General features: G+C 47.6%; 1 long non-coding RNA gene across 1 annotated transcript in view; it reads left to right on the forward strand.

Moving 5' to 3' along the window:
- LOC124418060 overlaps nucleotides 1-11043 on the forward strand; it is a 28849-nt gene extending 17806 nt beyond the window's left edge. Inside the window, exons 2-3 of the long non-coding RNA XR_006939605.1 lie at nucleotides 6022-6117; nucleotides 7166-11043. This is a non-coding gene — a long non-coding RNA (uncharacterized LOC124418060). The remainder of the gene's footprint in view (nucleotides 1-6021; nucleotides 6118-7165) is intronic.
- The last annotated feature ends 5343 nt before the right edge of the window (nucleotides 11044-16386 follow it).

Genomic DNA, 16386 nt, shown 5'->3' on the forward strand with positions numbered 1-16386 from the left:
TCCCCACCAATCTCATCCTGTTCATTTCCCTCACCTCCCTGGAGCATCTCCTTCCCCTTCCAGCCTTCAAGGCTTTTTCTCCGGCAGAAATTCCTGCAGGTGGAGCTGTAATGACATCCTGCTGCTGCAGTAAGATAGGAGGCATTGCTTATTGCAGAATAATTGCTTCCCCGTGGTTCCTGTTGCTTTCTGTGCCTGCAGCTGCTGGGGCAGAGCATTCTGCATGCCCAATGTCCTTGCAGCCAGCCTACCCTTCACCTCTTGCTAAGCTGTGGTGCTTCGACCACCTCTGGATCACAAAACTGGAATATCAAAGGATAGCGTGATGCTATCCTTTGATACGTGAGACCAGTTGTTATTATTACTTATTTTGTATAAGGTGTACTGGTTTAATTCTGCTGGGGACAAATCTTGTTCTACGCCTTGTCCCCTAAGGATCGCAATGGAATGTGCAACCTGTAGCAGGAAAACTGTGACTGGATTCATCTATGTCAATGATAATTGTCCTCACTTTGGCTTTGTAGTGATGTATCTGGGCTTCCTGGCTTTCCCAGGTGCTGGGCAGCCCAGGGGTACACAAGGACAGCCAAGAAATCAGGGCTGGCTGCTTTCCTGGTGGCTCATTCTCCTGCTGGCTGTTGTCTGCAGGTGGCTGTTACCTCCAAACCTCAAACGAGATGCCAGCCGCTGTTTTGGCTCCTGCTGTGCCTTGGCTGTGCTGTTAGATCCCACCAGCAGAGTGTCTCCCAGGATGAAAAATAGCAGCTAAGCATGGGGAGGGAGGGAAAGAAAGGGAGGTGTTGCTGCACGGGGTTGGGGATGTGCTCGAAACACTGACAAAGTAGGTCTGTACAGGATTCCAGCTGTGGAGGCACCAGCATGAGAGGTGCCCCTCTCTCACTCCCTTCCAGTCTGGGACATTTTGCAGCTTCAGGGCTTCCTGAACTGGAAGTTAATCTGTAACTTCTTGTTTAGTAGCCCTTGATGGACTTTTGCCAATTTGCTTAAATATTTGTACTGCGGGCCCTTTGGATGCCCCGTTGCGATGAGTGATGAAGCCGGAGATGTATTCCAGCAATACTCTGGAGTCTTTGTTTTTCCTGATGCATTGCATTTCTGTGGTTGCTTCCAGGGCCTCCCACATCCCCAGCCTCTCTGCAGGAGCAGCACCTCTGCAGGCAGCTGCCGAGGACCTGCTGTGCAAACTGTTGAGCTAGCGCTAGGGCTTGGCATGGATCCCACAAGGCTCTGCTTGACAAAAGTATGTTCTCAGCTGTGCCCAAAAACAGCTCAGCTCAAACAACCATGCCAATCCTTCCCTGCTGTGTTGTTTTCGCTCCATTTTCTCCTGGATATCTGCTGGGAGACCCATCCTGATGTCTACCTGGTCAGCTCCATCCCTTGTGCGTGCAGAACAGATGCCCTCCCAGCTCCCTCTCCCATGAGTGTTCCCTGTCTTTTTTTTCCCCACTATTCAGGAGCTCAGGTTATTTTAATGCAGTAAACATTTTTTCTGACAGTTAGTGACATGAATAAATCCGTTTCCTCTCCTCCCTCTACTTTTTGTTATTTAAAGGGAGAAGATGATTAAATCCAGCAGAGCCGAGCTGAATTTTGCTAGCAGGAAGAGGGCGGCCAATGGGGGTCTGTCTGTCAAGCTGCAGTTTGTGCTCATCAGCATCTTGGGAGAAGCAGGGTTGCCAGCTGCCTGCGAACATCTGGTTCTGGTTGTGCCCCACCCCCTTTGCTTTGCTTTACATTCTTTCTTTCTCTGGTTTTGTAGTTTTGTGTTACCAACTCTAAATGTAGGATCTGACAGGGGAAACAGCTTGGCTTCCCCTCTTCTAATCGAGCACCGGAGTGCTGGGGCATACTCTGAGCAAGGGGCAGCCAGAGCCGTAAAAAGCGTCTGTGTGGTAGCAGTTTTCTGCAGGAAAAGCTCTTTCTGCTCTGCAAATGTGATGCCAGCCAGAGCGTGCGCGGGAGGGGAAGACAAGGATGCGTGGTGCAGAGGGAGAAAGTGTTTTCTTGGCCTTGGTGGCATGGAAACACAAGCGATTACAGCAAAGGAAACCGTGGTAGAGTTAATTGTTGCATTTATATGTGGAATTGAATGGCATTGCTTTCCAATTATTGTAGTTAACTTTTTCAGCTCCCTGCTCTGCCGTAAGGAGCTGAATGTGGGAGGATCAGGTGAAAGCGGGGCTGCCTTTGGCTGCCCTTCCTACCCCTGAGCTTCCAGGCTGCAGGAAAGATGTTTGGGATGGAAAGACCACTGAGGGTGGTGCGGAATGGCACCCAGGTGGCTGGGTTTGGTGAGTTCCTCTGAAGGCAGCACCTTTGCCTGCTCATGGAGGATGCAGAAGTGGTGAGTCCTGTGCTCCCATCCTATCAATTCTGTTGGTGCTCATTCTGGCTGATGAAGCAAGGGCTAAATGACCTGTGCTCATGGTCGTCCAGCTTGGCTTCACTAGTGTACCCTGAAGGCTGTGGCTCGACATCACTGGGGTGAGGGACCTGCAGCTTGGAGTGATGGGGATGGGTGATACTGAGGGAGGAAAATTCCCAGTAATCTCATTTGGTGTCTGGCTGTACCTTGCTAGAGGGGAGTTCTGTTCTGCCAAAAAGCGCACAGCAGATGTGTGCCAAAAGGAGCAGATTGATGGAGAAAACAGAGCAGACTCCTCTCAGCATCAAAACAGGGCTCCTGGTCTCACCTGGGCACATCCTCCTGCCTGTATTTCACTGGGATGGATTGTGCCTCCAGATTTTGGTAACAGAGGATGACTTGCAATATTTCAGGTTTTCCTGAAGTCTTCCTTTCACCTGCCTGTCTCTTTCCTTCGGTCTCGTGTGCTTCCAGTGACTGACTTTATTATCTTTGCTATTTCCAACCCTCTTTTTGGTCTCTTCCGGATCTTGATTTCTGCTGGGGGGAAGATGGAAAAGGTCAGGCTCTCACTAGTGAAGCTTACTTAATTTGCTTGCCGCATCTGTGTGCAAACTCACATGCACGTTGGTGTGAAGGACCAGGACCAGCATCCATGCAGGCCCAGGGCTGCTTTTCTGTTTACCTCCTCTTTTCTTCTCTGTTTTTCTTTTCTCCCGTCTGGCCCAATATTCCCAATTTCACCTCTTCTACATGAGAAGAGCTTAGTGGACTCCAAACAGTAAATAAAGCTGACATTTGCAGCAGGCAGGCTGATGCAGCAGGACAGGGATGCAGCAGCACTCTTTGTTTGGACTTGTTTCCTCTCTTTATTTAAAGCCTCTTTTAATCAGGAGCTAATGACAACTTTTGGTTGCGAGAGTGGATGCACAGGAAAAATAAAACCAACACCACAGTTTGCATTCAAAATAACACAAACTGTTATAAATAGGAAGATCTGCAAGGATATAATCAAGCTAAATTGCCCATTGTTGCTCTCACCATAGATGATTTCTTGTCTCTGCGATCTGGGTTGGGTTGTCTGGGTTTGGAGAAGATGTCTTCTCTTTCTCTCTTTATCACTGTTACAAACCCATGTAGCAGCAGCTGGTTGATGGCAGAGTAGTTTTAGGGTGTTTTTTTTTCTTTTTGGCGTGTGTGCGTGGATCAAACAAATCTTTGGGTGGCTTGGGTGTTGCTGTTCAGATTGTCTCATAGCCCCTCTCTTTCTGCTGCTAAATTGACCCTAACAGCAGACCCATGTCCTCAGGGAGCATGCTGCAGACAGACGTGGAGAAGTGCAGCAACAGGTAGCAGCAGCAGCCTGCCAGCAAGCAGCTCTGACTGGGGAATAGCAAAACTCTCTCTGTCTGCAGATGGTGTGCAATGAGCTCGCGATGCTAATGACACCACGCAATTTACCCTATTGAAAGTAGCTGAGCCTCTAAAGAATTGGGAGTTGACGCTTAAGTCTCCAAACAGATCTCAAGGCATTTGAGTCTTGGGTTTTTTTTGTTCTAGTCTTCCTCATGTGTGTTTACGTGAATGCAGGATGAAAGCTGCACATTTTGATGTGCTTTTATCGCAATAACGTACTGCGGGGACAGCTTAGGAACTGGGTGGCAGCATTCCGGCCCTCTGATTTTTCTGTGCAACGCCCCTGGTTTTGTCTGTATAGTTGGGCTGCTTTTCACTGGGCACTGCTTTGAGCAGTGCAGATGTCATCAGCACCTGACAGTGTGACAAAGCTGTCACGGTTATAGAAGACAAGCAGTGCCGCGCGGTGTCACCTTTGTCCCCAGACAGTCTTTTGCTCATCTGTTCTGCATGTGGCTCTCTCTTGGAGCGTTTTCCCCTTGGCTTCACTGCATGCAGAGCAACAAATGGTCGTGTCCTGAGGGTTAAGCGACCCAGTTTCAGCTGTGCTGGTCTCTTTTCTAACCTCAGAAGGCACAGACCCAGAACCAAAAAGAATATAAAAAGATTCTAATTAGCACAGGACGAGTAATAAAACGAGGGCCCTGCTTGGAAGGGGGATTGATTTCATTTTTCTCAATTAACAGAAAGAGTGGAATGAGATCAAATTGCAAGCGTGGCACTGACTTGTGTGCTCAACAGCATCCTTCTTGTTCTTGTTTGGCCCAGTTCCTGGCTGGAGCCATGTCCGTCACTGGGAATCATTTTTCTGCTGCTGTCCTTCCAGCTGTGGGTATCATGCTGGCATCTGCATGTGAGAGGTGAAGGTTTGTGGTCTGACCTCATGGCTTGCTCAGGAAACTCCCCCCCCAACCCTCTTACCTGCAGTTGTTTGGCTGAGACTTGGTTCATCTTTATTGCTATTTTTCTAATTTTCCTCTGGGCTCCTAATGGCTGTGATTACACCAAATGCGGCACATTTTGTGCACCGTAGGAATGATTTCCAGGCCCAACTGTCTCGCTCAGTGCTTGGAGGATCATTAAAGATATTGCTTTTTATAAGCGAGTTTTTTTACCCACCCCAATCTACTTCCAATCCTATGCTAACCTGCAAAGTAATAAAATTGCTGAATTTATTATGTTGTGTTAATTAATTATCTCTATAGCAACATGCGCCGATGCCATAAATATGGGTGCTCAGCAGCACCACTGGATAGAAGAGCTGATGGATATTTGGGGGGAAGGCTTTCTGTAAATGCTCAGACATCTGCAGTAGTTAAGGAAACAGAAGATTGCTGGTCCTGCTTTGCATAGTTCTCTTTTGCTGCCCCATCCCCCTTTGGACTGAGCCTTTTCTGTTATGTAGGTGCTGCACGTTCCTGTGGAAGAAGTGTTGCAAGCTGCTGCTCTGCCTCTCCACCTGCTCAGAGCGCTGTGTTACCTCCTGTTGCCTTCTGCAACCACCCCTGGGAGCATCAAATACAGAGCTGCTGCTGGCATGGGGAACCCCTTCCGCTCCAGCAGAGCTGCCCTGCAGGGATGGGAAGGGTGTGGATCCTGAGAGGGTGACGTGGTTGATTTTGGTGTTGCAGGAGGGTGACACTCCTCATCTCCCAGAATTTTGTATCTGGTTTGATGCCCTAACTGTGCAGTGCTCTAATTGCATGGCAGGCCTTGAGCTCCCCAGGGACAGATGTCTTAGGGTGCCAGGCACAGCATGTTCTGCTTCGTGCAGGAGGAGAGGGCCTTGGGATGGCGCTCAGGCACGAAGTGCTTTCTTGATTCTGCGGGTCTGCGAGTGGTGCTGATGGGTGAGCATCCAAAGGGGATGCCCCTGTTGGAGGGTGGGTTGATGGTTGGACTAGATCTTAGTGGTCTTTTCAACCTCAGTGATTCTATGAAGTTGCAATAGGTGAAAACCTACGCTTGGTCCAACTTGGGTTATCTTTTGAGAAAAGAAGGTCCTGACGGTGCTTTGCTCTGCATTTAACCAACTGCCATACTTAACACAGGGCACCACGTGACCCTCCTTTTCCAAACTCAGTGCACTCTGCCTGGGATGCGCACGGGAACAGTGAAGCTGCCGAACAACCTGCCTTGCTCTGTATAAATAATAATAACAACAAAGGGGAAAAAAAAAAAAGGCTGTTAACACAGTAATATTTTTATTTCTGCAGAAAAAGTGTTTATTTTGGTAGCGTGCACGAAGTTCCAGCTATTCTAAAAAGCCGAGATTTCGCAGCTAAGCTTTCCTGTTCCCAGCAGAGAAGGAGGTGAGATGCTCAAAGAATCTCTGTTCTTATTTCAATGCCGTGCTTGCCAGCCAAATTTTCCAAAGAGACCATTTTGCTGACAGAGAAGGGGCTAAGGAAGAAGGAAATGCTGGAGAACGCTTATTGCGCCCAACTCTCTTCCATTTTATCTTTCTGTTCCATATGTTTTCTCCGTAATGAGACGAATTATTTATCATTAAAGTGATATATAATTTAGAAATTTAAACTTAAAATTAATGGACGCTTAAATTAATTTACTGACAAAAATAAATGTCCGTCCTTCAGATCCTATAATTTTAATTGGAATGGGCTATGGCTTAATTAACATGTATCGATTGTAGTCCTGCTGCATCTCTAGGTGGGTGGACTGTGTGGAAATGCAGAGAGAAAGCCTTCTCGCAGATGAAGGTGCATTCAGATTTGCTGATAGCGCTCTGAATAATTACCTTGTGAAGAGACAGCGCAATCTTTGGTCTCCAAGCTGTTTTCTGGGCAGAAAGCTTAAATATATGTGTTGTTTAAAATTCGGACTAAAAATTGGCACGGCCGCTTTATAGATGGGAAGAAAATATCTGCTCCAAAATTGTTAATGATCTGAATCATTAATTAATGAGATGCATGAAGAACACACAAAATTGGAGGGAAGTTATAAAGAAGCTGACTCAAATAGAAGCTTTTGGTGAGGAAAAAGGTGGGTTTTCCCATTGCCTTGTGGGTTATGGATGGGAATGGGAGTGTGATGTGCAGGGCTGCTGACCATCATGGAGCCTGAGCCTGCCTTGGGCTCACTGTACAGCCTGTTCAAGGGGGGCATCACTGTTGCATCCCAAGGGCCCTTCCATTGCACAGCCTTGGGATGGGTGCCCTGCAGAGCCTGCAAGCAGGAGCTCATGGGGCTTTGGCACAAACTCCTCCATCTGATGCTGCAAGCTCTGCCTGACCTCCTCCACACGGCCAATGACCCTCTCCCAGCCTTTGCAAATCAAAGGGAATACTTCTTCCCTTGCCTTTTAATATTTCATGCTTTGTCAGTGTGGTGTGTTTCCAGGATGGAAGGTGTGCACTGTCCCACCTTGCAGAACAAGCTGCCCAGCCAACTCTCAAGGACCTGTGACATGATTCCCTGGGGCTCTACTATACCGAGCATCAGGGGTACCCTCAGGAGCTCCTCATAGGACCCAACACCATTCTCCAGCTCTGAATCAGCCTTTGGGACTGTGTGCAGGGTGGTGACCAGTGGCTCTCAGGCCCAGCTGCCTCCCCTCGCCTCTTGGATACATCTTCAACATGGTACTGTGTGCAGGAGATAGAGCTGGTTTATGTACTTGCTCTCTTCCATTGCTCTGGTATTTAATCAGCTTTTCTTTGTATAGTACAAACTCCTTTTGCTCCAGAAAGCTTTTTTTTTTTTTTTTTTTTTTTAATTGGATCATATAAGTGTGAGATGAAAAACTTGCATCACTGCATAAAACTGCTGTGGGTGATCCCATAAGCTCTCAGATAAGACGCAATGAAGGCTACAGCGTGGACACCCAAGAGGAGATGGGGGAAGCACTGCAGCTGTGAGCCCTTGGCTTTCTTGGGCTCCTGAGCATCCTCAGGCAGATGTAATGTTTAATCTGTGTGCTCTCATATTTCACACAGCATGATCTGCTGCTGCATGGGATAAGGATGCCCTTGCTCCTTCCGACTTTTGCTAATTAAGGTTTTCCCTTCAGCCAACATGCCCTTCAGGAAGGGTATTTTAATTCTTCCAGCAGGCTTGAGTAAATGGATGCTCCTCTGGCAACCTGTCCAGCCTGTCCCTTGCGTTGTCCCATCTTACTGATGTGATGCATAGGCGCTACCTTCCTGGAGACCTTTTTTTTTTTCCCTCCAATATATTGAATAATTTCTCCATCAGGAAGGAAAGTAACTTGCAATAATGAACCATCAGCGGGTATTTAAGATTGCTTTAATGGGTCGCATTGATGGAATCTACGCTTTTTGCTGGAAAGATCACACTTGGCCGTAACCTTAATTCATGTTTATGTCAGAAGAAAATATGCAGTGGAGATGGCTCAGAAACAGCTTTTCTCTGCTCAGCAGCCAGATACAAATGTGCAGAGCTTCTAAAATTGTGCTGAGTTTTGGAAAAAAAATTAAACGTAAATAAAAAACAGATGTCCAGGATGGTTCTCTCTTGCATAGAGAAGTTCCTTAAAACTGGTTTCTGTCCTAAGATGTAACCCAAGAAGGTGTGTGTCCAGGGGCCCAGAACTGTGCAGAGGTAAGTGTCCCTAATGTTGCTTTTAGGAGCATCTTTATCATAACCCTTATAGTCCATCCCTGGAAGCATTCAAGTCCAACCTGTATACAGCCCTGCTGCTTGATCTAGTTGTTGGCAAGCCTGTCCGCAGCAGGAGGTTGGAACTCAATGATCTTTGAAGTCCATTCTGTGATATGCACCTTTTCTCAGTGCTCTCCTCTGTGTGTGGCTGGAAGTAGTGCGTAGGCAGGAGATGCCCATAGGAAGTTTGGCTGGTTTGAACACAGCCGAAGGAAAGAGGCTGACTGTAGATACGTGAATAAAAGCAACAGAGTTAAATATAATCAGTAAGGTTTGACCTTCCAACCCCTTCCTTGTGCCCATTATTCCATGTTGGACGGACCTCTCTGAAGGCCAAGAGCTGTCCCAGGCTGGGCTAGCAGTGGCATTTAGGTTTTCTGCAGAGAAAAGAGATGAGAATAATGTCTGAAACCATTCCTCTTGGTCAGGATGAGCTGCTCTGTCTTGCAGAAGATGAGATAAAGTTGCAGGTTCGCTCGGTTGAGATAGATGAGGGTGCAAGGGAAGGCAATGAAAATAATAAAAATTATTGGAGCTGTCTCTGCAAGCTTGGTGGAAGGGACAGCCATGACTAATGCTGCGTGAATGATTTGCAGAAAATGATTTCTTCGACAAACTTTGCCTTAATGGAGGTAAACTGTCAAAGGCCACAACGCAAGTTTTCTGATGTGTTCATGAGTCAGAACTATTTAATGAGGAAACGGAGCTCCTGTCCCTGAGGCCTTGCAGCGGGTTCCCCTGGGGCCGCAGTGCTCCTCTGCAAGAGAGATTCAAGGGCTGCTCCCAGCAAGGAGAGCTTGTTCCTCAGGTCACCCTGTGCTGCTCCAGATAATGCTGGGATGCTTAATTTCAGGCTTTCCTGGGGAGTAGATATACAATACTGTGATACGTGAAACCTGAAAGCAAAAGAGACTCGGTAGTCTGAATGTGCACATGCTGGTGCTCCTGTAAATACTTCTGGTGGGCTATGTCTGTGCTCATGTTGTATCTCCTTTTCTGATGTGCAGTCTCCCTCCTCATTCTTTCCTTATCACTGTGATGAGTGAATGGGTTTTTGTTTCTGGAAGTCTCTTTAAGACTTTAATTAAATCAGGAGAATGTTCTCCATGATGGTTCCCTGCTGCTTATCAAGGTTCTTAAGGCCTTGATTCATTACTCTGTATTATTTCTCTAGCCTGAAATAAGCTTTAAAGACCTGTTATAGGGAGAGATTAAAGTTATGACATAAACAAACTCATATGCGTGTTGTTTTCACACAGACGATGCTTTTAGTATTATATTTAACATTCCAAAAAGACCTATTGCTTATAGAGAGCTTTTCTGACTGGATGCCTTTGAAAGGTTAGGTACCGACCCCGTTTGATCTTGCACTATTTGGATCTTTTTGTTCACATTCTGTGGCTCTCTGACAGTCTGGGCTGCCCCAGAGCCCCCCTCCATACCCCTGTGTGGCAACAGTGCTGTTCTGTGATGCTGTTGCAGTGACAACTGGAGCCCTTCTGGAGTATGCATCAATGCAGCAGGTGGCTGCTGCTCTGGTGTGTGTGAAGTTCTTCTAATGTGGCTTCTCTCCTGCTTCTATAAAGGTTATACAAGTAAATAATCCTGCTCTAGCACAGCATCCTCCCAGTGCCTGCATGGCCGCATGGGTAACTCTTGCCAAGGCTGACTTGTGCTGATTAATATACTACAGAGTGAAATAATTTCTTTTCTTTTTTTTTCTTTTTTTTTTTTTAAAGGGAGCAGAGATGTAAAGCTTAGAATGTGCCTTAGAGAAGCTTGCTCCCTTTATGTTCCCTGTGCTGAAGGCTGATTAGCTTTTGTTTCTTTCTCCAGCCTTAATTGGGGGAACCGCTGTGCTCGTTTCCCTCCTGCCCTTCTACACTGCTCCCCAGCAGTGTCAGATCAGCCAACAGCCACATGCTTTGGGAGGTGACCTCACTCTGCTGCAGGGAAGCACACAGCATCCCCAGGGTCAGGTGAGCAATGCCCAACCTCCCTTTGCACCCTGGGCAGGCTGCAATGGCACCAGGTTTGGAGAAGGAACACCTCTGGCCATGCACAGGAGGGGCATCCATTCCCCCCTCCCTTCCTGGCAGTTGCGCTGTGCTGGATTAATATTTATGCTGGTCATGTCTCTGTAATGGGCCTTTTAGCACTCTTCTAGAGCAATGTATTAGGTAGGACCTTGGGTTGTGGCCAAGGAGTGGGAGAGCACTGGGAAGTGGCTAGATGCTGCCCAGCGTTTCTCTGAACAGCATGGCGGGGTACCAAGTGCACCTGCCGGGTATCCCATGTCCCGAGAACACAGCAAAGGGCCACCTCTGTGGTGCTAGACATGGTTGGCTGCCTACCACAGCCAGTGCCTTCTGCTGACAGCACAGTGTCAGGCAGGTACCATTCTATAAGAGCAGGGAGAGTGAAGTTCTGAGATTCAGAAAGCTCGGGCTCAGGAGAGGAAGTGTTCTGCCCCTGGATGGATGCTGCTCCCCACCCAGGGATGCTGCAAAATAAATTCCCTTGTGAAGAAGGGAGAAGCCTCTAATCTTCCTGCTCCCTAGATTTAGTTGTGCCATTAGCTGGACCCTGCACATAAAAACTAATTTTATAATTTGTAAACGCAGCTGAGTGGCTTTTATAGATGAATGTCGGGAAGTGATAAAATACCTTCAAGAGATTTATAAAGAAGTTTAATGCCAATAGCTCTGCCCCCCCCAGCCCCCCTTTCTTCAAACCTCTCTCTGTCTCGGAGTTGCATACAACAGAAAACACGTCCACAGCAAGGGCTTTGTGGCCAGCACTCAAGCCTTTAATTTTGCTTTTTACAAGACAGTTTTACAACGTCAAGAAGAATGGCAAAGCTGTAAGGCACGCACGTGTAAGATACTGTGCTCCTGGAAAGCTTTGGATGGGCGCCAGGCAACATTTGGTGGCAAAGAGAGATGGTCTTGGAAAAAGGAAACCAGCCAAGCCCTTATCCCACAGCCTTACGGTTCCTGTACAGTGGTAATGCTGTTAGAGCATGGAAGGATGGCAAGCATGCCTTCCTGCAGTGGCACAAGTCTCAGTGAGTTTGATTGCACCAAGAACAGTTTCTTCTGTTCCACCCTTTTGCACTTCCCTTATGTGGTGAAAAAAAGGTCATCAAATGATCAGCAAGACTGAAAAATCTGCTTTTTGCTTGTTGTTGGTCTCACTCTGCAGCTCTTGTGTGGTTTCTCTTGAGTTTAACCAGGGACAAACTAATTGCTGTCTTTTCCTCTGTCTCAGACAAATGGCCCCACTGTCTGCTTTCATCAGGGAGGATGAAATCTGTGATATCCGGCTGCATACAGGTGTTCCAAAGGCATTGTTGGGATAAGCCAGGTGTTCATCATAGGATCACAAAATGTTTGGGTTGGAAGGGTCCCTAGAGATCATAGAGCTGTAGGATGGTTGGTTTGGAAGGGGCCTTACAGATCCTAGGACCACAGAATGGTTGGTTTGGAAGGGTCCTCAAAGCCCATCCAACCCCAACCATTGCTGTGAGCTGGTTGCCCCCCACCAGATCAGGCTGCCCAGGGCCTCATCCACGGCTTTGAGCACCTCCAGGAATATGAATGTACAGATCCCCTGAGTGTATTTTTCCACTCCATCTTCCTGTCTTTATGTTCTTGGTTGTGTTTTTCTTCTTTTTTTTTAATGATTGGACTCGTCTCTGATTTTTCTTCTTCATTTTTTAAACTTTTTATTGAACACTGATGATGGAAGAAGAGTGCTTTCCTCCTGCCTGGTTAAATTTTCGACTGTCTTGCAGGGAGAGACAGCCGCACTTAGTGCAGCTCCCAGAGCCTTCAAATCATCAGAAGAGAGGGAGGGGGAACTGCGTGGGGAAGGAAATCATTTGTATAGGCGTAAGTGAAGAATCACCTTCCTTTAAACTTGTGATCTGTCTGTGTTCATATAGATAGCTGTCTCTGATCTCTCTTCTCTGCCCAGTGTCTCTTTTCTATTATCTTCCCTCTGCCTTTGCTGTCATATCTGCGGTATGTCCCTTGTGCTGGGACATTTTGCTCCCTGGAGGGTTTGACTGAGGACACTAAAGCAGTGGGACTTGTAGATCCAGATTATTGACAAGAAATCTTTACTAAAACGCTTTAATGCATCTTGTGTAATTGATATAGCAATAGGGGGAGGGCGTTTTTTTTTTTTTTTCCTGCAGACACAGTTCCCTCCCTGCCCCTAATGTCTTTAAAAGCACAGAGCCTGGTGTCCTCCAGCCATTTCCTGATGGGTTAAAGTGTATTGATGCCAGATGCTTTGGGGGCTGTAGATATCGCCCTGTTCGCTGCTCACAGAAGAGCTCAGTTGCTGGCAAACAGATGGAGTCCAAAATAGTCAGCAGCAGCAGCCCCCAAGGGGCAGAGTGCTAGCTGCCAGCTAAGCGCTGTGCTATGCATCATGTTGGGGTCCCTCTTTTTGCTGCAGAGCTGCTCAGCCACCTGTGCATGACTGTGGCCCAAAGTGTGGCTCTACTGGCAGGAGTAATGCTGCAGTAACAGGGGAGAGAATGGCTACTTGGGCAGGACTGAAGGCAGGGCATCCCCTACTTGGGCTGTTGGGGCGAGAAGCAGCCTGGCTCCACGAGGAGCCCGGGAGGGGAGAATGGGCATCTGCTGAGGTGAGATCTGCCAAAAAGCACCGTTTTCTCAAGCAGTGCTGTTTTGTGACCCTCTTCCTTGGCATTTCTTGCTGGCATCTGTTGCTAGGAGATGGGTAGCACAGTCCCTTTTGAAGTGTCTCAGGTTGCCCTCTACCTTTCTGGAGAGCTCCAGCTTTGCACAAAGTCTCTCTGCTCAGCTCCATCCCTTTCATCCTCCTCCTCCTGCACACTGGTTGGAAAGGGCTCTGCATGTCCTCCTGCTGTGATGCAGCACTGTGCTCACCATAGGGCGCTTGTGGCCCCACAAGACCTAACTGTATTTATTTTTATGATCATGGGATTCAGCAGTGAGCATCTGTCTGTGAACTGAACTTCTGCACCAGATGCTCGTGTTCCTCCCCACGGATGGAGGAGCCAGGGACAGGAGGGGCAGGAGCCCCTTGGCACATGACTCCTGCCTGTGGGTATGGACAACTCGGCCCTCCTCCCCCCCCCTTCATCTTCTTAGACAGCGTTTTGGTTTGGGGATGTGCAGTGGCTTTTCAGCCCTCATCAAGCATTTATCTGCATGGAGAGGCAAATAAAAGCTTTATGGTGCTGCTCACAGAGAGTCAGGTTTTTCCTAGCCAGGGTTAAAATGCCAAGAGAGGTGAAGTGGGCATGTGGGGGGACATTTGCCCCAGTCTGGGGCACCTGTGTTAAATCACTGTGTTCCCTTAAAGCAAAAATTGAGCAAAATGCATAAGAAAGGAGAAACCTGTTTTCAGTGTTAGCCGTGTGCTCGCAGCCCGCTCCAGCACAGCCAGAACAGGTGGTCACCGAGGGCAGCGAAATGTTTAGCAATTGCCTCGCCAGCAAGTGACATTTCCCAGCTTGCCTAAGGAGGCAAGAAAAATGCACACGTGTCTGCAGCAGCCCCGTGGGCTGACGCTGCCCTATATACATACCCAATGACACACGTGCGTGGCTGCCTGCTTCCCCATCTCGGAGCAGGGGTCTGCTGGCTCCTGATCCTCAGAGCAGGGGTTGCCTCTAATGTGGGGGAGCAAGGAAGCAGCAGTCTGTGGCTTTCAATGCCCACTTTGCTGCTGGCTGGTACCTCCCTGGTGCTCCCCACTCCTGCTCTCTGTGCTGATTTCCTACCTCCCATTCCTGCTGTGGCTCATGGCTGTCGTGTTTGGTGACTGCTTCACTCGTGCATCACACTGCTGTGTCATAGCACAATGCCTGGCATGTTTGGTTTCCAAAAAATCCCACTACTGCGGCACTCCAAAGCCCAAGTCCAACTGGTTTTAACCTGCCTTTAACACTGGGATTGTAGGAAAACTTTCCATAGGAAGGAGAGAAGCTTTTTAATAGTTTCTTACCCTACACTCTAAGGTAAGGTCTCAACAGGTAGGGTGTTATGACAGCACAGAGACAGCCTGACTTCAGGTTCCCTGCCAGCAGGGAAGGTTGTAGGGAAGCAGCATGGCAATTAAAATCTAATGTTTCAACAGTACAAGGTGCTTTGCAGTCAACCTTGCAGTCATCCCTTGACTGGGATGCTTTCATGTTGGATCTGCTTGTGTCTCAGTGAAAGAAAACCCACTGCAGGGTCAGCCCAAGTCCTCTGTAGCAGACGCTGCTCTCTTTGATGGCATTTGTTGTCTCAGAAACTCCCCAGCAGAGCAGGATCACAAAAGAGAAGTGAGTTGTCATGGGGAACGCCGGCCGTTCGCTTTATTTCTAACACCTGATCTACGCAAATCCTCCGTGGAAATCTTTGGAAAGAACACGTTTCCCCTTCTCTGCAAGTTTTGTCATTTCTGACAAATTGTTGATGCGTATGGGTTGTGTTTCTAATGCTGCTAGAAGATGTTGTGGCTTTTCTGTCTTTGAGCCAGCACTGAGTGTCGTTTCCACAAGGCTGTGAGAGAGTGGTTGGAGATAACTCTTCCTCTGGCCCTGTTGCACTTGACTGTGGTTTGAATACCACTTTCCTATTCTGCACCTTGACTGCAGCATTCCTTTCCTTACCTATTGAAGGCTAGGGGATTATTTGAGGGTATTTCTGTTTTCTCTGCAATTCCTGGTAGTTGTGCAGTCCTGCAATAAGCCAATGGAGATACGGAGATATAGAATAATGCTTTGCTCAGCTGCAATGCAATGGCACGTGGGGACAAAACTGTGTCTCTCCTTGCAGAGTGCTGGCACCCCTCTAGTGCCAGTGGCCACCAGCTGCAAAGCCACTGAGCTTCTCTGCTGCTACTTTTCTCAACTTATCCCATCTGGCACTGAGTCACCTCCCAGTAGAGCAGGTAGGGTGGTGACTGTCTGCTTCCCTGGGTGCTCAGGTAATTGGCTCCATTCATCCACCTGCCCCGTTTTCACTTGTATTGAAGGAGGGCCATGGTGAGTTCTGGCCTCTAGATGAGAAATAATAGCGGTATGACAAATTGATTATTGCTTTTGTTAACAAAACCTTCAAAGAAAATTGTTGTCAGTCTGGTTTTCTTGAGCAATTTGGACTTGCTTGCCATATCCTCTGTATCTATACTGATGTGATGTTAAATTTATCCATTTTTGTAAGCTTTTCTGGCATTCTGTGTCTTACCAAAGTGAACATCATGTGGTCTAAATGGCTCCTGGGCCTCTGTTAAAATTCCTAAATATGGGTTCCTACCCTTGATCACCTAAATATAGCCAGCTCTAGTAGTGCCACATTGGCATAACCTTTAGTTGTTCTGAAACCCACGGATTTGACGACTTCTCCAAATATAAAGTAAAGCAGGAGTATTTACGCTCATCAGTCTGCTGCCAAGTCCTCTTTTTGCAAGAAAAGCAGAAATGCCACTTCTTATTGCTCTCCATTCTGCTGGACAGAGCTTTCTCCTTCTGCAATACGATCTGCTCTCTAACCCCAAATAGGACAGTATTTAATCTGACACACATCGTATGGTTTTGCAAAGTGGCACAACATAATTGGAAGGAGAAGAAGCATTCAGGGCTGCAGTGAGTCAACACAGCCAAAATGTAAAGTGAATACACTGCGAAGCGATACAGGACCTACCTGTGCTCCAGAGCGCTGTTTGTGATCTTTTGCTTACTGGGAATAGCTGACGAGATAAAACACAAGCCTGCCTCTATTAGTTTGCAATTAGGCACTCTGCTCATAAGCATCTGTTTTCTAGGAGAGATGACCACTGTCGATTTCTGGCTCATGTTTTCCTCCAAGGGATGCCGGAGCTGGTCTGGAGAGCAGGGCTGGGGAGAGCTGTGGACACGATAAGAGAAATGAAGCTCGTGCATTCAGAGG

Source organism: Gallus gallus, chromosome 6 (genome assembly GCF_016699485.2).
Source record: "Gallus gallus isolate bGalGal1 chromosome 6, bGalGal1.mat.broiler.GRCg7b, whole genome shotgun sequence".
Classification (NCBI taxonomy): domain Eukaryota; kingdom Metazoa; phylum Chordata; class Aves; order Galliformes; family Phasianidae; genus Gallus; species Gallus gallus.